General features: G+C 40.8%; 1 long non-coding RNA gene across 1 annotated transcript; it reads left to right on the top strand.

The window, feature by feature from the left end:
* Positions 1-643: 643 nt before the first annotated feature.
* On the top strand, positions 644-8,068 carry LOC121524439. Its single transcript, XR_005993112.1, has 3 exons — positions 644-893; positions 984-1,367; positions 7,968-8,068. It is a non-coding gene; the product is annotated as an uncharacterized LOC121524439 (long non-coding RNA).
* Positions 8,069-22,931: the final 14,863 nt, after the last annotated feature.

Genomic DNA, 22,931 nt, shown 5'->3' with positions numbered 1-22,931 from the left:
CTGGGACCATATATGAAGATAATAAAAGATGGAGATGTAAACTCTTTATGATACCGCATTGTGAACAAGGATAAAGAAATTATTATTATGTATTATTTATCATTATTAGTATTATTATTATATTTTACTTATTTATTTACTTATCTATTTATTTAATTATATATTTATTTATTTATTTTGTATCTGTTTATTCATTTATTTATTCTTTTTTTGAATGAATTATATTCTGTATAATAATGATGCAGTGTACTGGTGTGTATATGTGTGCATATATGTGCCCCGGCAATGTATGTATGTTTTTGTTTGTTCTCTTTTTCTGATCCTGAGCAGTTACTTTGCTACAACATGCTATTTTGATTGGATGTGAAAATGTAAGAACACGACAATAAAAAGTATTTGGCCAAAAAAAGTTGGCAGTTTTTTTTTTTATTAGCAAGAGTCAGCATTCATGAGATGAGCAGCAGAGTTGAGTATGTGGGCATGAAAAATTTGGCAAATCTCTGCCAATGCCAAACAGCTTATTCTGACTCTTGTTTGGTGTTGTCTTTTGGGTTGGATGATTGAAGTCTGAAGAAACAATACATACTGGCAAATTAACATTTAACTTATCTATCAAACAGGAGATTGGTGGCATGTGGAAGAATCATACACAGCTACACCAGCCTGGTCACACACTGCTGTTGGATGGCATCCCATTCTTCAACCAGCATTTGTCACAGAGTCATCCAATGTGGTTGTGTTGGTCACTGGCACAAACAGGACACCCAAGCTGATCTAACAAGTGTTCAATGGGGTTAAGGTCAGGACTGCTGGTAGGACATTCTATCCTCTCCACTCCCAAATTCTGGAGGAAGTCTCTGAAATGTCACCGAGTTCGGCTCCAGACTGTGAAGGTGCTGGATTATCACTGATTGTGGGGTCTCTTCTTGATATCTCTCTGCATTAAAATTGCCACCAATGATGACAAGCTTTATTTTTTCCAGTGAGCAAGATGCTGCCCCACACCATCACACTGCCTCCACTGAAAGATTTACTCTAGCACTGCAGCAATCAGCACAGCACTTTCTGCACCTTCTCCAACTTTGACCCTATGATCCAACTGCCGTAGGTAGAATCTGGACTCATCGCTGAACATAACAAGCTTCCACATGTTCAGGTTCCAGTGCACGTGTTGCCAACACCAGCACAAACAGGCCTGATAGTGAAGGGCAGTTATGATAGGCCTCCTGGCAGCCCGGTGAGACCAGAGATTGGCTGCATGCAGTCTTTTCCAGATTGTCTGTGCAGCGAGCCTTCAGCCATATGGTCTTGCAAACTTTGACTGTAAACCTGTGGAAGACAGCCTACTGTTCCTCAGTGATGTCAGGGTGAGGAGATTGTCTTTTTGGTGTGTCATCTTCAGTGTTGGGTGGCGTTACTTTTGAAACTGGCTCGTTAGATTATTGCGTTACATACTGAGAAAAGTAATTTGTTACATTACTGCGTTACCTAGTTCTAAAACTAACGCGTTAGAGTACTTTTGTGTTACTAAATATTAAAACCCTTCAGCCACTCGTTCCACTCTGCGGTTGTAAAGACGACAGATAACAACCGCGTTTCTGCATTTGAATGTGCAGACTCTAATGCCAATGTACAGCTTAATTTACAGACCTGTATCTGTGCAGCCTGAAAACACCACCTACAGACAGGAAAACATTTACAGCTCTTTAACAAGTTCACAATCTGACAACAAGCTGAGCAGAGGCAGACAGAATCACTTCAACGCTGTGCATTAATAACCTCTCCTCTCTGTAATCTTGCTGGTTCAACAAGCTAACAAATACGTGCGAACTGGCACAGAATGTTTACCTTCCGCTGGCACGTGCCAGCGTGACTACAGGAAGAGAGAAGGACAAACAGAGCAGATGCTTCAAGGAGCGTCCTTTTTTTTCTTTCTCTCTTTTTGAAGCCAAGGAAGAGAGAGGAAATTTGGGATTTTTCTGTCAGTAACAGATTACTTTTATGAAAATTTAACTAATAACGGGATTACTTGAATTGTAAAACTAATGCGTTACGTTACCCCCAACACTGGTCATCTTCTTGGGGCGCCCACTTCCTGGTCTGTCTCTGACATCCCCCAGTATATGGAACTTGGCCTTCAGTTTGGAGATGGTACTAGGACTGGAAAGTTTAAAGTTGCCCTATCAGGGTCCTGTCCAGATCAGTCATATGTGGCATACCAATACCAGACACCTACTGAGCACTGTAGGAGGGCCCATGCTCACAGGTACCAGAAGCTCAAAACAAGAGTCAAAACCAAAAGCAGAATAAGCTTTTGGCATTGGCAGAGAAGATTGGCAACTTTTTTATGAGCGCAACCAACATACTTAGCACTGCTGCTCATCACACCAATGCATACTCCTTATAAACGTGGCTTAAATGTTACTTAGTTTTTAGGCTAAGTTTATCAAAAGTGCACCCAATAATTCAGAATTTGTTCACTCACCATTACTCAAGTTTGATTTTTTACAGTGTATGCTGGGACAAAGACAGCAGTCCAACTATCCAAATATCTCAAATCAAGCTATAATTGAAGCCCAACATAAATTACACATGTATCAAGTATCTTGGAGGAGTAAGGTAGGCTAGTGCCACTCTCTCTTGAGCATTAAGGCTATCACATGACACTTTGTCTTTTGATTTAAATGAGCAAGTCTAAAGAGAGTCAAAATGATTTTGGAGCTGAACGTGTCTCCTTATGGTGGCTGGTTGTGAGTTCAATAGGCCAGGCTTACCAAAACAACCCCTCTGCCCAGCCCCTAACGTGCTCTAGCTATTTCCAGGTTGAGTAGAGACCAGGCCTGCTGCTCAGCGTGCTAACCTCCGCAGTATACTTCTTATTTAGAAATGAAGACTGTTCATTAAACTCCATAAGATGTATTTACTAAAAATAAACTGATGTTTCAGTTTCATCATGATGAAGACGAAACAAGGTTCATCCAGGTTATCCCTTCTCCGCTGTGCGAAGAGAAAAACAGGGTGATCAGCTCTGCTTCTATTGTTGCTGCATCCTTTATGAAGCTGATTTAGTGTGAGCCCAGAAGTGTGTCTTGTGCTCAGCTACATGATTTGAGCCGGGGTGGAGAATGGGATACAAGCTTGGCTCCATACAAAAGCCCCACGCTCGGGTCGCAGTGCTGAGCCTCTGACCTCTCCCTCTCAATGGGTATTGTGTGGCCCCCTTGGATCTGAGGGTAAAACAATCCATATAGGTTTAACAGGCATGGAGTAGGAAGGATAAAGCTGGGGGACACTAGAAGGAGAGGTTGTCGTCCAACCCAAAGGGCCTTGCCCTCAGTGTGCCGTGGGTCAAGGGTAATCTGCAGGGGAAAAGGTCACTGCAATATAGACAGGAAGCCAATTCATCTGCCGTTATCATCACATGTTCATATTCCTTTGAATTTTTTTCTTTCATAAAGTTTTCTAGCTTTGTTTTCTATGTGGATGCAAGGAACCACTGTGTAATGGTTCAGACAAGAGGATTAGTATGCTCTGACCTGCTTAACAGAGAACACAAACAATACCCTCTCCTTTGTTTTCCATTCATCGCCCATCCTATCTCTGTAAGTGTTTTTCAGCAACATATGAGCACAGAGAAAACAGCTTCATATCAAGTCTCACCTTGTTTACTTCATTCTTTTACGTAATCCACTTTTTTTGGTGACTCTGGTCTAAAAAAAAAAAAGAATCCAGTGCTGAATTCCAGGATTAGACCCTGTGTTAAATTAATTCAGTTTTACCGGGCTATGGAACAGATGGCTGTTTTATTCCAGACTCAGAGTAGTTTTTGTTGCCTGGCAGTCTTCAACCAAACCAAATCAAAGACCATAAACTCTCACTCAGGGGGGCAGTGGAATCTGGTTTTGCACGCGAGCAGATTTTGAAAGCATCAGCCATCATTGAATCACATCATGCTGGCAAGAAAAAATGGTTGGTTTGGATGCAGAGCTGTTGAGGAGATTATTCTATTGGTAAAGCTTTCAAGAAAACCTCCATAGTAAGGCTATGACTATTTCTACGATATGGCAGCTCAACCTGTCTATTATAGGAACAATTACATGATACGTAAGGTCATGACATGTAAGATAAAGGCCCTGCATATGTCCCATTTTATTGTTTTCACTCGCCACAGTTTGCACCAAATGTGCTACTTTGATTGTTTCAATGCTGTTCGTAATTTGTACCTATGTGTTTCCACTTAGACTTGTGCAGTAGCACCCTCTTCTGTCCCTGCAGACATGATTGGTGCAGCCTTTGTATTGTTGTCAGCCTGCACTATACCAGATCCCTGGCAATGTAGTAGAAAGCTCTGCTAAAGCTCTGCTTTGTATTTTGGAGCTTCTTATTATAAGTATGGCTGTGAGGTACCGAATGCGGCTCTGTTGCTGTCAGAATAAACAGCAGGTTGTTGCTAAAAGTGAAGGTTCATGCCGGTTCATCGCAAAAAGAGATACAGCGCACACAACTGTGACGCAAATACATGTAAATATTTATGGCATCATTTAAGAGCTTTGTTTAAGTACTCCACTCACAGCTCCCAGTCATGTGACTATGCAGAGTTCTAGAGGACAAAAAGAGCTTAGGGTGGTATAGCAGCTACCATTGAACACTACGCGGAGATGCAGCACTAGGCATTTTATTCTCCATCTCTTCAAAATGACATGTTCACATTACTTCACAACTGTAGAAAAGCTGAGCTGTAATTCAAAGAGTAACCTTTTCTCATGTTGGACCCTTAGCCAACACCTGGGGTACTACTTCAGTCAATGAACCAGAAAATTTCCCAGTCAGAGGTTTACTTTGGGTATGTTTACATACCGGTATATCCACAGTAGAGGAGAATCCTTCTCCTTTCACCACCTCCATAATTACAGTTTACTTGAACACGGACAGTTTTATGATTTTTTTTTTTTTGGGTGTGTTTAGGTGAGTAAAGCTGTTGTTTGGTAAGTGAAAGGCAAACAAATCCTCATTAAAGAATAGGTGAGTGCTGATTGGCTTACGTTATCTAACAGTCATACTGGGATTGATCACTGTAAGCTGTCAGTCAGTGTTCAGGCACTGTTATGTTACTTTAAAGGACTTGTGAACGAGCCAGCTCTTTGAACCGACATGTTCACGGACAACCCAACACCACTGTGTTAAAGCACGATTGCATCCCTCCTCATTCCCCCATATTGACCTGCACTCAAATGTTTGCAGGACAAACCAGGCCTGTGCATGGTTACCAGATTTTAAGTAAACACTCAGCCTCTGCATCAGACCAGCGTAAACTCTTTTCTGTCATTGATTGTCGAGAGGATAGGTTGCGATTATATCATGTCCATGCTGGATATCTTTGCTTGTGCTTGCACATGAGCAACTGTACCAAAGCCTTCCTCTTTAAACAATGCAAGGGTCAAGAAAGTGTGTCATACTTGAGCATGGCACAGAGCCTTCACACTAGTCAGACAAACTGAGTTTGGGTGGTCCCTAGGCCTTCTTTCCCACTAGTCAAAAGAAATGAAAATATTATTAAAGCCATTACAATGTCATTTTATGTCAGGCTGACATAAAACACAAAGTAGTTTTATTGTTCCATTGTATGACAGGAGATATTCAGTAATGAACAGTCTCTAACTCAAAAGATGAGCTTTCTTATGACACTTTAATATTTAGAGAAGTACATTCAGGGTTTTGTTTATCATAATAGAGCTAATGTTTTAGATGTATGATTTAAGCAACAACTCACACTGTTTTCATTGCTGAAGGGAATGTTGAATGTGTTAAAAGACAACATGGATTAAAATTTCTTTGATAGTTACTGTATTTTACTTTGTTTGTTGTGTAGAGCCATGAAGTTCCTGTTAATATTTAGGGAATAAATTCAACAGTATGAAGTAGCAACTCATTTGTTGTCACTCGGTGTAGTGAACAATGAGTCCTGAGTAATTTGTTTTTGGCAATTTCATTCTGTAAATTGATATAATCCCACTCTGATATGTGTGAGTCATTATTTTATTATGTGATTACCGTGTTCATTACACCCAGCAAACTTGCTCTATAATGGAATAGGAACTCAGCGTGGTTGCTGTGGGACTGGATGTTTTATAGGGCTTTTCCACTCACTCTCTGCTCTCTCTGTATGTGTCTCTCTGCCTCTCTCGCTCATTTAGTCAAGGCGGGAGTTTACAGGAACAGCAGGCAGGCAGGGCCTTGTCACACCGCGGAACAACACAGGAATGTATTGTATGCGTTAGAAAGACAGGACAGCTGGGTCAAAATAGTCCACCAAGTTCCTCTAACAAGGACCGTTGGTGCTGAAACGCATTATATTAACTATCCAGTGAAAAGTCATCCACAATGAACTAAAAGAGTTCATTCTACGCGGCGAAACATTCAACATAACGAGTCGTTTTATGCTGTAAAACAAGAGTCACACACACGCACACACAAGTGAACCGCGGAGGGATCCTTAAGGTTGCCAGTGAGTGCTGCGGCACTGAAAGCACACACAGTAAATTGAGGCTCTGGCTTCGCGGAAAACCCGGACTGGAGTTTGATTTTAATCTGACGCTAAAAACACATTTTAAAAGTGAAAAAAGAGATGAAAAGAGTACTACAGTGTTTTACAATGACTACAGCACGTATTACACCAACGAGTGGCTTTTAAACGGTCCACATTTTGTCAAAATTGTCTGCTTTTAGCCTATTTGTGCAAATGAAATGCCTGTGTATTGGAGGGAGCGGTTTCTGTACTATGACCTCTATCTAGACTTGACAATCTCTGGCTCAACTGTGAGAGCGCCAGACACCAGCTATACAGAGACAGAAACTGGTTGTACTGGTGGTCAGTTAACTAGGACAACCTTGGGGTAAATATCTGGTAGAAGGCACTTGCAGTCCACAAAATTAGACATTTTTACTTGTCTGAATCGATCTTTTAACACAGCCATTAAGCCTCTGCAATAGAGGAGGCATGTTGAATGTGTAAGAAAAGTTAGCAAAGCTTTAACCAGCCCCATTCAGTCTAAACTTTGAATGCTTTTGGTTTGGCACAGGGAAATTCATGATTTTGAGTGTAGTAATTTCCATTTTTCTGAACTATTATTGCCAAATACACCTTGAAAATGTGTTTCAGTTCTCCAAACTAGCTGTGTTGTACATTGAATTGTGTCAGTCTGCTTTTGGAATAGTCATAATTCAAAGCTAACATAAGCCCCCTGTAGTAAATGCAGGAAATTCTGCAGAAAAATAGCATTGTACTTTGAATGTGAGATAAACCTTATACAGTAGACCCATGGTACCCAATACTTTTAAGACAAAAAAGTGTGTCAAAAGTCAGAGGCTGAATAAAAGCTGTCTCAGTATTTTGAACGATGTAGCAATATGTCAGTAGACCATATAAGCAAAGCAAACAGGTGTAACTTTATACTGTATTTTGTACCTTTCCTTTGGAGTTGCGAGGGACTGAAATGCAGCACTGAAATTAGCCTTGTTATTCGGTACAGTAGGTATCAGATGTGTTTGTGCCGGTACTATATTGGTACCAGATTTTGATGCACAACCCTAGTTTTAGCATAGACTTTGACTTTCTATCCTATTTTATACTGGTTGTGGAGTATTCAATCCATACCCTTAAGTCATGTGACCAGCACAAAGGCCTGCTGGGCAAAAAAGAGCTGAGGAAAGTAGCAGCCAGCATTCACAGTATGGAGCTGCAGCATGGGCTTTTAATTTTCCAGGTCTTTATAATGATTCACATTACTATCTTATAACAACAGCAGAAAAACAGAAATATTTAGATAAACTGTAAGTTCTAGGCATTCACCAAGCACTGCACCTAGGGCACCATTTAAGCTGCTAAAAAGTCTGCTAGAACCTAACTTTAGTCATGTTTACATACCAGTACATCTAGCTGGGAATCTGTCTCCTTGTGTTGCCCCCAGGATGAAAATCAAGATCGCCGACAACTTTTTGTGTTTATGATGTGGCCTGGTCAACAGCATCGCCTTTCTAGTGGTGTAGGATATGAAGTTTGTCATCAATGGTATAATATGGTGAGTGCATATAAGTTAACTAGTTAACATTAGCTAGTGTGCAAATCAGGATTGCTGTCTGCTGTCACTTTTAGTCAGAGTTCTGCCAAGTAATGTTATGTAAGTGGCAGTCATATTAAACCATATTCAAATTAATCCTATATTATAACAGGATAAGCAGAAGTCATTTTGGCACCATGGTCTATTGCCAACTAAAGGGACAATGTAGCATCTAACTGTATCAATCCACTATTTGCTCATTTCATCCCGCTGTTTGTTTCCTTTCTTTCTTTGATAGTTTTCTGTTTTAGATGTGTAACCCAAGCTTGTCTCCTCATTAGCTAGAGCGTCCAACTGAACAATAACTGTATTTTATTGAAAAAAAAAAAAAGTTATGACATGTAGGTGATAACCAAGACTGTCAACTTCTCTGCAGCATACAACAAAAAGTAAGTTTTTTACCCACCAAAGGGCGGTTCCAAAGGCATGTAATGTCATGCAACATATACAAATATTTGGCTTTGCCTATTGAATTGAGCTGTTGAATGATTCAATTTTTAACCGCTATAAATCCCTGAATTTTTGTAGTTATTCATAATCAATCTCCCCTTTTAATGGCAATTTGAAATTCCATTATTTGCATTTTGAAAAACTTTTTTGTTTCATTTTGGATTTTATACAATCTTAAACTGAGGATAACTGAGCTCTGATTTGGGCACAGACATGCCTTTACTTTAAAAGAAAATTAGGAACTCCATATAGATCAAAGATTATGACAACTCAACTAGGGACAAAAGGGACTTGTAATGGGTTGAAAAAGAAATTGCTGAACAGTAAAAAGGTAAATCTTGTATTACACAAGATATCGATGACTCTGCCTTGGAATATTTTTAAAGTGAAATAAGTAGGGCTGTCAAAAGATTGATTTTTTAAATCCAGGTTAATCTCAGAATTCCTGTAGCTAAATAATTAATTGCATCCTTTTTTTTAACAGATTTTAAAATTCCACTGTTCCATAGTCAGAACTATTTTTGTCTCATTTATGATTCTTGTACTGTCTTGAACTTAAGTTATTTGACTTCCTGTTTGTTCACAGACATGCTTTTACTGGTAGATCGGAGTATATAATGTGAACTTAACCATGGAAAAGAGATCTTGTACTGGATTGAAAAGGAATTAAGGGAAAAGTAAAAAGGTAAAAGTTTGATAACACAAGGTGCGGATGACTTTTGACTTGTCCACAGGACTGTCTGTGATTTTTTTTAAAGTGAAATGAGAAGGGGTGTAATGGTTTATAATTCTAGATTTCCCTCACTTATAATTATACTTTTTTCTTTTACTAATGTTAGTGCAGCCAACACTTTATTTAAATGTTCAAAATATAAATTTGAATTAATCGATCAATACTTTATTCCGTCTACTGTTCTTAAGAACTATCAGCGATAGTTGGTACATCCTGTGAGATATTAAACACGAGACAAAAAAGAGGAAAACAAAAAAATATGCAAACCAGAAAACTACCTTATATCTCCTGGTTTACAAAAGTAAAATAAATACACATTTGCAAATTAAAAAATCCTGACTTGTGTCAGTGAGGGATTCCAGACTAGCCCATGTAAATACACGATGGGACGTTACAACAGAGTCTGAGCAGAGCACCTAAATACACATTTGCAGTTGCAGTGGGGCTGTGTGTCTAGCTGCTCTGCTGCTCTTGCAGCAGAAGTCAGGAGCGGACTTTTCTTCTTCTTGTGTTTTAATACGCCGGCTGCTTCCTTTTCTTAGCAACCACTCTCATCAGCATTACTGCCACCAAGATTGGCAGATTAATACTGTCACATTTGTTTTCTTTAATTTTTATAATGGTTTGGACGTTTTTGTCGTGTGACTACCTACACCAAACTGTGACCCCCGAACTGTGATGGTTCACAGTGACATTTAGGAGCATAGGTGGACTTATTTTACATCACTGTGGCTGCTGGGAGATGCTGCACTGGCATCACCAAAGTGTGCAGAAAGGTACAATAAATCACGCAGTTAACTGCTATTAAAAGCATTAATGCACTAGTTATGGACCTTAATCACATTATGATTAATGCATCAATGCTGACAGCCCTACTTTTGAATGTATGCAATGTCATTCTGTTTCTGCAGCAGCTTTATTTCATATGAACTGCAGTATTATGGATAAATAGCAGTGTCATCTGCTAACTTGGCCTGCTGTAAAGATGTTTATATGAATGCCAGGCTGTTTAGGGACACAGATGAAAAAAACACTGTTCCCATTTGGCCAAGGAGCATGCTGAAGGTCAGGTCTGTGTGACCACAGACATGTTTAGATCTAATGTATCTAGATGGCGGCCCTCATCCTGTACAATCTCTCCAGTCTGTCTGCCCTGGAATGCCGCCACTGACAGCGACTCTTCCCTGGAACAACAGGGAATTATTTGGAAAGGGTGGCAAAATCAACACACCGTCTGTCGATTATCCCCTTGCTATTTTGGGTCCTTTGGCTCGGCTGTCTGTTCACAGCATCAAAGACCTGTCGGAGACGTCGGCCTAAAGGGAAGCGATGCACAGTTTAATCAAACATTTGAGTGCCTCAGTGTTCGGTGTCATGTGCCACTGTTTCAAAGACTGTACATGATAGGAAAAACAATGGGGAAAAATCACCCCCTTTGGAGTGAGGAATCTATGCACATGTGCCCATTCCTATTTTTTAAAAACAGTGGAATCTGCATTAAAGTGCATTCAGTTGACAAGCAACCAAGAACATTTTTTGGCACCATTAAAAGAGATAGCATCCTTTTATCCATTTCTGCACAACTCCTGTTACCCCTGGGATGATTTATGACACTCTAGCTTGTATTTTTGTTTATATTTTCCATATTGGAGGCTGCAAATGGCCAAGCACTTATCAAGTGTCACAGGCACGGCATGTGACGTGACATTTGATAAAAAAAAAAAAAAAAATCAGGAGGAAATGTTAGTGTCTTTTCTGCGCTGCTGTTTTGATTTGGACTCTATCAGTTAGAGCGTTTGTAATAGGACTGTATGCCTCTGCCTGGCCTAATAATACCCTTTCTCTACTCAGGCCTTTTCTCGACTGTCACGTCTGGTTGACACAAAGTGCTGCCACACGGATGGGGGTTCACCCATCCCTTGAAAGCCCAGCTGTCAGTGGTTACATAATAGCAGAGCCTTGTTGGGCTCGCCGGACGGCTTTGTGCGCTTGTCACTGAATGTGATTGTGGGTAAGATTAAGCGGCGGGTGAGAAGCCACAGCTAAGGGGTTCCTACCTGGTCTCCAGCTGAGACGACAGAACAAACAGAATCAGAGGTTTAGGAGAGAGCTTTAATGTGGCTCAGCAAGAATCACAGCCCTTTTTCACTGCATGTATTGTGTTGATGAAGAGTGTTTCTTGCTTACATGCTTGATGTTTGTTGAAGATCTGCAAGTGAAAAGCTCAGCTGCATGGATGGCTGAGCACCCAGAAGTGATATATTTGAACAAATGACATTATCCAAATGATATTTTCCATGGATTTGAGGCTGCAGTGCAACAAAAATCAAAGGCTCTGCTGAAATTTTGTGGCCCACAGCTACAATCAATAAGTGCTTATGAAATATCATGTAATGTAATGAATTCCCCCAAAAGGAAAGAAGGTGCATTTGAATCCCTACCCCATAGCTATAGAGCTAGGACAAGGACATGCCCGTGGTTCCTGTAAACATGATTTAATAATAAATGCGTTATTGAGCTTGAAACCATAAAAATCATGGATAGTGTGTGGTGGGTGGGGTGTAAGGGAGGGGGTTACCAATTTATTGTAGAGAGACCTGATTTCCCCAGGGCTTGTGTTGTTAATTCAGTGTATTATAGCACTGTTTATCCAAAGAGGGGGCGGGAGCTGCTTGAATAGGGAAGCTGTCCTTTGGAGGAGTCGCTTCCAGAGACATGGTCAGCTCTGGTTGGCCCAAATCCAATGATATCTGCCGGTCTGAATCTCTCTGAGCGCTACCCTGATGGGACTCTGCCCCTCTCCTCCGTCTTCCTCATCCTGTCAGTCCAGACCAGCTTTTTCCTCCCTCCGCTGCTTATAAGAGAGCCAAGCCTTACATTAAATCTGTGTTTCTGCATAACCGGCCTTGTATGTGTTTTTTTCCCTCAGTCTGCTGGGCCCTCTTCTGTCTCTCTTCTCTTTCCTTTGCAGTGGAAATAGCACAAGCCAAGCCTCCCAGTGCCTCACTATCAGTGCATTCTGCACAGCCTGAATTCTTCCAACACAACAGCAAACAAACAGTGTTGCAAAAGGGGGGTGGGGGGTACTGTGTACAGCACGACACTGCCATTTAAAACTGTGGCTATGGAAACCCCTCTGTCTTCCCCCTTAATATGTGTTTACGTTGCTGGGTTTGAGTGACAGATAAAGGCACACTGGGGGAAGAGCCTCTTTTAAAATGCATTGTCTTCAGCTCCTCCTCCCATCTTTTTTATTTTCTCTTAAAATAGGGCCTCTCTGGCAGCTTAAAATGAAACAGAATAAATTACTTTAGCTATATTTTGCCCTTCTTTCCTTATTGTCTTGATTTGTTCAGTTGCAGGACAGAAATGGCTCTCCTCGGTGTCTGAAATTAAACATTGCTGTTGTCCCTGACCATGTTCCTAGAGCCCTTTTTATTGTAACAGCCTCTGTGAGGATTGCGTATGTGGCGCCTGCTGCTATCAAACAAGGGATATCAAAATCTCTTGGAGAGGCATGCGGCCAAGTCCTTCTGTATGAAGGTTCAAAGTGAAGACGGGGAAGATATTGTGTGTTTAGTTAAGTTTCCCTCAAGAGTAACAGTGAGTACACAAGTAAATAAAGAAAATATGTAAGGGATACTTGTGTTTTTTCAATGTAAAAAAAGGATTTACCTTTCTTTTTAACTGTACACATTAGGAAAAACACACCCTCTTTGGATTTGTGCATACATATTTGGGTATCTTAAGTATCTTGAAAGTGAAGTAAGCCAACCCTGTCTTTTGTTTGTGGTACCCCTATGTCTGACAACACAAAATCTGATTGTCTTTTCAAGATCTGCTCTCTTTTTGGCCTCACATTGAGTATCATTTTGATAATACTTGCCTACTGTCCTGTTCATTCATTGGTTTTCATGCAAGTTTGGGCTGTTAGAATAATCTCACTGTTAGAGTTCAATACAGAAGCTTCTCTTTGGTTGGCTGCAAAAACCAACTTGTGTAATAACATCACAGTGTAGGAACATAAAACCATATCTGTACCTTGTTTTTATGTGAAAATTTCCCGTCCTCAATTTGGATAAAACTCATTAGTTTATGCCATTCATTTTACTTTGGACTGCTTTGTCAACCTCGGGCAGTACAATGCAGGACAGTCCTCGAAATTTCCCCTGATAGACCGTACAGTACAAACTGTCCAGAGCAAAACTACTGACGAAGGAAGCTCAGGTATTATAAAATACCAACACCTCGTGTTTCTTCGGTTGGTACATACAAGCTAATGACATTAGCCCTGTTTGCAGAAGGCCTGTATGCAAACTTGTGCCATTTACGTGAGCAACCTTTGGTCTCCATACAGGGTTAAAGTTGTTTTATTCATGTAGTGGGGTATGTGACACTAACCTGGCACACAAGATGGATGTGTTTCACACATCCATCTGGAAAACCACTCATAGACAGTGTTTGGGAAAGGGCAGAGCCTTTAAAAAAAGACCCGGAGAGTGATTGGAGGAACGTTCTGTCTGTCACATCTTTACAAGCCAATCAGAGCAACAAACACGTGACATATCTGCTACCGCGCTACGCCCCTACCGAAGGAGTTAACTCCATACAGAACTGCTTAATGCAAACCATGGTGACTGTAGAGACATATCAGTAAATGACTTTTGTGATTTTTGAAAAGAAAACAACTCACTGCTGTTCTTTGTTCTTCTTTTAACAAAGAAATGTCAACAAATACTGATAAAATTGGCGCTTTAGCAGCATCCACGTTAATGTCTTCTGCCACCATTATTGCACCAGCCTCTTGTTGCTGCTTGCTTACGCCACGACTCCGCCGCGCCCAAAAGCACTGCCTCTTGATGCTGATTGGTCCTGTCACTTTCTAACTGGGCCCAAACGGTTCAGATGGGAGCTTTGCAAGATAGATTCGCCAGTGAGAAACACGGAAACGGGCATGTCCATCTGCTTTGCAGGGTTAATGTGACACTGTTTGAAAAATATTCTACATTTGTCTTTATGTTAGACTGCTGTGTGCTGCATTAAGCTCATCCTTTCTCCAAAGGATGATCTGCCATGGAAGCACACAACTGTATTTGTGATGGCACACTCAATGGGAGAGATGGGTGGAGTAAGAAGGCTCTAATATGCATTTAAAGAGACACAAACCATAAGCAAGGCTGTTTAGAGTTAGTCAATACAGGGTCAAAAACCTCCACTTTTGCTTGATCTATATTATATTTTGACCAAGGCATGAGACAGATGTTTCATGTAGAAAACAGAGGACTGCTTTGTAAGAGGAAAAAGGGGTTTTATATCTAAGGATCAAGATCAAACCTGGTTCCATAAGGATTAGCATTTTTAAAAAGCCAAAAATCTAAAATGTTTTGTAACATTCTTCAGTTCTTGCAAAAGGGAACATGAGCTCAATGCACATCATCATTGTGCATGAAATTAGACCTAAAATACTGTACTTTGATTGACCACATGTGGGGAAAAAGGAGAGAAAACCCCTGGCTGCACTGGGAGTAGCATACACTCCTCAGTCTGGCTTTGGCTGCTGCAAGACAGTTATCCTCCTCATCTGCCCAGATTGGGAGTGTAAAGCAACGTCCAAACTTTTCACAATGTCCTTTAAGTAAAGAATATCAACCCAATGTTGAAAACCATGTTGGGATCGTCAGAAAAAAGTAGCTGACTAAACAAGATACAGCAGTCACTGCGCACATACTTACATCTGTTTGGTAATCTGTTGTCTCACACAGACTCCCACAACTCCTTTGCTGCTCATATCTATTCTGTTGTAGTTTTCTCTGTGTCCAGGTGAGCTAACATCACATTTACAGGTGCATCTAAAAAACAGAATATCATGAAAGTCTTTTCTGCGATTTAATTCATGATTAGATTCTGGGCCTCTCAGACCCTCCTCCAGACTCTGGGACCTTGATTTTCAAATTAAATGTAGAATGTACTTTTATCTGAAAACAGGACTTTTGACCACTGAGCAACCAGTGGTTCTTGATCTACTGACTCTAGCCTCAGTCCACTTCTTGTGAAGCTCCCTTAAGTTCTTGAATCTGCTTTGTTTGACAGTCCTCTGAATGCTGAGCTCATTCCTGCTGCTTGCACACCTTTTCACCACTCCTTTCATTTTTTATTCAATTTTCAGTGAATAAGCTTTGATACAGCCTCTGAGAAGAGCCTGCCCTTTCAGCAATGACCCTCTGTGGCTTACCTTCCTTGTTAAGGATGTCTGTGAATGTCCTCTGGATATTTGTTAGGTCGGCAGTCTTCTAACCTTGCAGAGCAGATGGATCCGCCCATTTCCTTGTTTCTCACTGGCGAATCTATCTTGCAAAGCTCCTGTCTGAACCGTTTGGGCCTGGTTAGAAAGTGACAGGACCAATCAGCCATGAGGGGCATTACTTTGGGGCGCGGTGGAGTCGTGATGTAAGCAAGCAGAAACAAGAGGCCGGTGCAATAATGGTGGAAGACGACAGCGTCGGCTAAAGTGGCTAAAGTGCCAGTTTTATCAGAACTTGATGACATTACTTCGTTAAAAGAAGAGCAAAGAACAGCAGTGAGTTGTTTTCTTTCCAAAAATGACAAAAGTCGGGTACTTACATGTCTATAGTTGCCATGTTTCACGTTAGTCCTTAGTAGCTGCGCACGTGCAGCTCGATAGCAGCTGCGTCACGTGTTTCGTTGCTCTGATTGGCCCATGGAGATGTGACAGAACGCTGATCCAATCACACTCTGAGGTTTTTTTTTCAAAGGCTCTGCCCTTTCCCAAATGTTGTCTATGAGTGGTTTTCCAGATGTGTGAAACAAATCCATCTGGCGTGTGAGGTTAGCAGTCTTTCCCATGATTGTGGTTTTGTGTACTGAACCAGAGTAAGAGAGTGAAGGCTAAAGAAACCTTTGTCAATTTGAGTTTTCCACAATATTCTAATATTTTGAGAAAGTTCATTTTTGAATTTTGTGAGATGTTGGAAACTAAAATCTTGTAATATTTTACTTTCTATGAGATGAATCTAGAATTTATAAAAAGTTCATATTTGAAGAAAATCAGGAAAAATAACCTTTTCATGATATTCAAATTTTTGAGATGTTTGTAGTTTAAAGCAACTCCCACAATATTTGGTAACATTTCCTCAAAAGAGCAAGTAAACTTCAACTAATTTTGAAATGATTCTTCTTCATTGTGTTTTGCTTCACTGGCACATTGCTCCACACTGCCCCCACAATAACTGGTGGTATTGCAACATTGTTATCTGTATCTTTAAGCTTTGAGATTATGGAGAAATACACATCATATTTGTATGCTTTTCAAACGTGCAACCTTAAGACGAATGTAAATAAAATTTCAAAGTGTATAAATGTTAACAAGAAGAAAAAAATTCAGTTTCTGACAAAAACAGTTAACTAAGAACATCTGTTAGGATAAGAAATGTGTATTTTCAGCAGTAGAAAAATAAATATAACAGATGGAAACATGACCTTTGTAACAGTTTAATTCAAGGTCTTCTCAGCTTATACCTCTTCTTTTAAAAATGAATTATTGCTTTGTTTTTCCACCTAACAATTTAAAAGAATCCACTGGAGTATCTGTAAGGACTTGAATCCATGAGGAATATCAACAAGGCCACCATATCAATAAAAATAAACGATCCCAGTCCTTAATTATTTGTCACCCTTAAATCCAATCTCTCATGACGCAGAGTCTCAAGAGGTCTACCACACAATATTTTGCATCTTTACTGTACATGTTTCTACTGATCATCATTTTTTTTCACTTCTCATCTCAGGCAGAGACTGAGAGCTTTTTAATGAATCATTTTCAGTTTGTAATGCTTCTGTAACCTAATGCTAAGTTGTGTTTGGGCCAGTTGTCTGGAGGAGACAAGCCATACTACAGAGACACATGCCAAACAAAACCCTTGGTTGGCACTATGATGTGGGCATCATGCCTTTGCCAGCCTTCACTCTGTAGGGTCTGTGCCAACCTTTATAAATGCCCTATTTGGCAAGAGCTGTGCCCAGCAGTGTCTCTTAAGGTTCTGGTTCAAATACCCTCTTCAAATGTGAACCTGATCCAAATCCTAAACGATCCAAATGATGCGTTCCAAATTGTAAGCTCTCATATCATATTCAGAGGAAACCGTGGATTATGTTTTATCAACTCGACTGGCAACAGATGGAGGAAAACTGGAAAGTCATATGCACAGCCTCGTTTTTCTTTATTGTCACACATTATAGTAGATTTTGTTCGTTAATCTTCAACATCCTCCACCCTCTCCATGCATGGAGAAAAAGGTGGCAGCTGCAGCACATCAGCGTTCATGGTTTGTTTTCTTGGTATTCAGCTTGGAGGTGTGTCATCCAGAATTACAGCAAAAGAGCAATTACTGCTGAATGTCCTCTCTTTCATCAGCATTTCAATGCAGAGATTTGAGATCTGACCCCCAGCCGGTAACACCCCTATCTGCAACCTTTACCCGCAGCCCCTCAGGCCAACAATCAGCTCTAAAGAGCAGCTCCTACCCTCAAAAGCCTTGTAGTCCCCTATCTCCCAGCCTCCCCACAGAGTCAAGATAAAGTTTTGTTTTCACAGTTGACTGGTGGGTGGTGCTGCAGCCCCTTCCACCCCGCCTGTTGTCCTAGCATGGATGCAAAAGGTCATTCCTGAAGTGTGCCGCCACACATGGAGACAATTGCCAAGGGACGTTCATAGGTGCCAATAACTGGAAGCCTTAAAACCCTTCCTGCCCTGGTGTTGTCTCTATGCTAAAAGTTGCTGATTTCACACATATTCAAGAGAATTTCTAGAAAATTGAAAGGCAGATATTTTCCATAGATGATACAGTGCCGATAAAGAAAAATTACCCACTTGGTTGTTTTACCCTTTCATTGATTTAAGAAATCAATCTTGGTCAATTTCATTTGGCCTTTTAGAGAAAAAAACAAATTACAAATAAACCTCTTTGATGTCAAAGTGAAAACAGATTTCTGCAAATTAATGCCAATTTAACAAAAATATGTAATGTAAGATGAGTGCATAAACATTCACCCCTTTAAAGTGACTGACCTAATTCATCAGAGGTCCAGCCAGTTGGAGCCAGTAGTCTCACGATTAGTGAAATGGAGATCATCTGAGTACAGTGAATGTGTCTCAAGTGATTGTAGTATAATGACACATGTACCTGGAAGGTCCAGTCACTGGTAATCAGTATTTCTGGCTACCATTACACCATGAAGACAAAAGAACACTTCTCAGAGAAAAGGTTATTGAGAAGTATAAGTCAGAGTGGATACAGAATAAAAATCCAAGGCACTGAACATACCCTAGAGTTCAGTTAAATCCATAAAGAAATGGAAGGAATGGCAAATGTGTTAAACTGCCTGGATAAGCTTCCTCACAAACTGAGTGACCATGCAAGAAGGAGACTAGTGAGAGAGGCCATCAAGACATCAATGACTACTCTGAAGGAGTTACAAGCTTCAGAAGCTGAGATGGGAGAGACTCTGAATACAAATGTTACCTGGGTTCTTCACCAGCCAAAGCTTTATGGGAGAGTGACAAAGAGAAAGACACTGTTGAAGAAAACTCACATTAAATCTCCACTAGAGTTCACCAAAAGGCATGTGGGAGATTCCATGCTCAAATGGAAGAAAGTTTTTTGGTCAAATTAGACCAAAATGGGTTTTTTTGGCCATCAGACAGATGCTATGTTTGGTAAACACCAAACACTACACATCACCAAAACATACCATCCCAACTGTGAAGCACTGTGGTGGCAGTTTCATGCTGTGAGGATGCTTCTCGCCAGAAGACCTGGAAGGCTTGTAAAGGCAGAGGGTAAAATAAATACGGCAAAATATAGGAATATCTTGGAGAACAATCTTATTCAGTCCACAAGAGATCTACGACTTTGGAGAAGATTTATTTTCCAGGAAGACAATGACCCGAAGCATACAGTGGAAGCTACACAGAAATTGTTTAAAGATAAGGTGAATGTTCTGGAGTGGCCAAGTCAAAGCTCAGATCTCAATTCAATAGAGAATTTGTGACTGGACTTGAAAAGGGCTGGTTATGTTCAATACCCTATGCAACCTGACAGAGCTTGAGCTGTTTTGCAAATAAGAATGGAGTAAAATTGCAGTGTCCAGATGTGCAAGCCTGATTGAGACCTGTCCACACAGACTCTGTGCTGTGATTGCAGCCAAAGGTGACTTTACTAAATACTGACTTAAATGGGGTGAAAAGTTACAGTATACAGTCACTAATTTTAAATCACATCCTTGTCATTTAATTGACATAACTTAGTAGAAATCTGTTTTCACTTTGACATGAATCAGGGGTTTTTTTTTGTCAAAGAAGTCAAATTACATCGACCATGTTTGATTCATAAAGTCAATGAAAGGGTAATACATCCAAGTGGGTGAATACTTTTTCTAGGCACTGTATATGTCTCTAACAGCATGAAGATTTCTCTGTTGGATGACATTTACTTAAATTGCTTTAACAATGCAGCTTTTGGGTATTTTTAGAACTGTGCCATTTTACTTGTAATACACAATGAATGGGCATGGATTTACAATCACATTAGGTCCTGTGCAGTGTGTGCTGGTGGCAGCTGCACACCTTTGCGGTCATGATGTTGCATGTCTTAGTACTTTATACTGGTATGTACTGTAAGTCATCACGGTAGATGAGCAGCAGCTGACTTTCAGATTAAAAAATAGGTGTTAAAAGTCTGGCTTTTACACCAGATTTTATGATACTTTACCTCATTATTTTGAACAGTTTCATAGCCAGAGAAATCCTTCATCTTTATGATTGTGATAGGGCTTACCTGGTCCGCTATGACGTTTATTGTAGCTGAGGAAACGTCAGATGTTAAACCAAAGGTAAGGAAGCTACAAGGTGCCAGTCTGTTACTGTACCTCATTCATGTTTTTTGCTGCTTACCTATGATGGACCACAGTTACCTTTTCCCATTGGCTGTCCATTCTGTTGTCCAGATTCCCCGGTCATCATGACTGTGGAGTTATTTGGCATATTTTCATTAGGGCCACTCCTATAATTCGCCAGTACCTTTAGTGCTATCTCATGTTGTTGTTTTGATTGAAATACCCTTTGTAGCAGAATTGACATACTGTGCTTTTAGGGCCTGTAGCCGGCTTTTGTATCGCTGCTTCTTACCAGCGTTCGTTGTTGCTAAGTTACAAAAAAGGAGTCCCACTTTCCTCAGCAGCTAGAATCTGCAACAGTGTTTTAAATTGGCGCTATTTGTTTCATACTTATATATTTTAAGAAATTTCACAGAGAAGACATGCAAGAAAAATCCTGTCTTGACACAGGCAGCTGCTGCAGGCCTGAAAACTATCCTCGAATAAAGACAAAAGCCGTTTTTACACAGAGATTCCGCAATAAAAGCGAAAAGGAATGCCCGTCTCCATTCCGCAATGAGCAATTCACACAAAAGTGTAACAGAGCCGTGCACGCCCGAGCCTACACACACACCCCGGCGTCCCATAATCAGATGTGTGAAACAAATCCATCTGGCGTGTCAGGTTAGGGAAAATAACATAAACATTCATTTTGATCGATTAGATCGAATAGACATTTTTTCCTCCATGTTTCTGAGTTGGAGGTCCGACTTTAAGCAGTGTCACAGGGCACGTATTTACGTCAGAGGTCGGAAACTTCAGAGTACCGAGCTCACTTGAACACACACTCATAGAACTAGTCAGATGCTGCTGTGAGCAGAGATGTGTCTGCTCTCTCCTCTCCTGTACAGAGTGTGATCAGCACACTCGCTGTTGCGGAATGCCGTGACGTCCTTTCACACTGGTTGCGTAACAGGCGTAACAGACACGGAAAAGAGAGGCAGTGTGAAAGTCGCTAAAGAAAGACAAGTCAGATTTGTTTCTCTTCTGCTGTTGTTGAAAGTTCCACCCCTTCTTGATTTTGATTGGCAGGTGAGGGAAAAGTGATATAGAAGAGCACAGAGCTGTTCCAAAAGTTGGTACTAAGTGCTCAGAACGCTGGACTACATTACATTTTTTTTAAAAATTGAAAATAAGCACTGCCAGTGCTAAAAAAGCCAGCTATGGACACAGGCCCTTAAAAAGTACAGAATGAATGGCTGCACGGGTCTCTAATGGTCTCTGATTTAGCTCTTTTCACATTTGCACTAAGGGTGTACTCACACTAGGCCATCCATACAGTGTCGTATTCTAACCATGCTGAACCTCATTTCACCCCCTCCCCGTCCCCCCTTTGGCCTGCACTCACACTGCTCAATGCATTCAGGCCTGGGCACGGATACATCACGCGCCGACGTCATTACACGAAGAATCCATCGTTGATGACTCAGTATGCATAAGTGTTGTTTTTCCGGCTGTAAAATAGTTAGAGATTTATACGATATCTGATCTGACACCAGAAGGATTTCCCCTGACCTGGAATCAGCTACATTAACTACAAAGAGCCCAGTGAGGAGAGAGAGAGGAAAAAGTGGTTCATGGCAGAGAGTTATCGCTAACAGCATATATAATCTGGAGCCTTCTCATAGTTCCAAGCACTTCTGCTGAATAAAACCTGACTTTTTAACTCGTATGAGCCCCTACAGTCATTCCTCTGTGTGTCCTTATACTATCTGAATCCCCTTGACATTCCTTTATGCGCCACAAACTGTGCCTTTTCTCAGCGTAATCCTGGATGCCTGATGCACCAAACAAGCTCTCGTGTCCAGAACAGGATTAAATGTTCAGTTAAAAGTTTTTTTTTTAGCATGACAAGCAATTTTAACCATCTGATGAGAGCTGGAGGTGAAAACGCCACAGAATTAATTAACGATGCTCCGTTCAAACCTCAGCGATCAAGATCCCACTTTCACTTCTTGGTAACATGAAATAGAATTAGAGGTAAGTTATTTCAGTGGATGATAGTTTGGCATTATAATTTTTTAATAAGAGAGGTTAAATCAGCCGTGTGATTAACCCCAACACACACTTGTCCGCGTATTTGGCACTCTCCTTTACGCACGAAGGATGAAAGGTGTTCCTGTGAGCTGCTGTTTGTGACTAAAACAAGGGAAGAAGCTTTATTTTACAAACCAAAAATCCTCTTACAGTCGTTAAAGCCTGACTTTGCCAGAAACTGGTCAGAAATGTGGACTGGACTGGGATCCTGCTGTCTCTAGCATGCAGCTGCTGCCTGGTGGGCTCTCTGAGGTGGGTCTTCTTGTTGTTACTTCACGCTATGTCACATTCCCGCACTTGTGCTAGGTCCTAGGCCCACCTTGTCCATCCGTGCCGGGGTCGCGAAGCGTGCCGCACCGAAGCACGGAATGATTGCACTCACACTGGCCAAACGTACCAGACTTAAGGCTAAAAACGGGGCCCAGGCATGGTACGGATGGCCTAGTGTGAATACATCCTAAAATTCTGAAAAGTTCATGCATTTGCCTGGCTGGGCTGCATGTGTGAATGCAGAGTGTTAACTTAACTTTGAAATTGCTCCTCTTACCCCCAGTTTGCTTGCAAGAAAAAGGCTTTTTCCTAAGTTGCTTGGTCAAACTCATCTTTCACAACAAGAAATTTTGGTGCAGCTTGCTTTTCAGTCA

This window comes from Cheilinus undulatus, linkage group 16 (genome assembly GCF_018320785.1).
Source record: "Cheilinus undulatus linkage group 16, ASM1832078v1, whole genome shotgun sequence".
Lineage (NCBI taxonomy): Eukaryota > Metazoa > Chordata > Actinopteri > Labriformes > Labridae > Cheilinus > Cheilinus undulatus.
The sequence above is the reverse complement of the archived record's forward strand: the minus strand, read 5'-3'. Positions and strand labels throughout refer to the sequence as shown.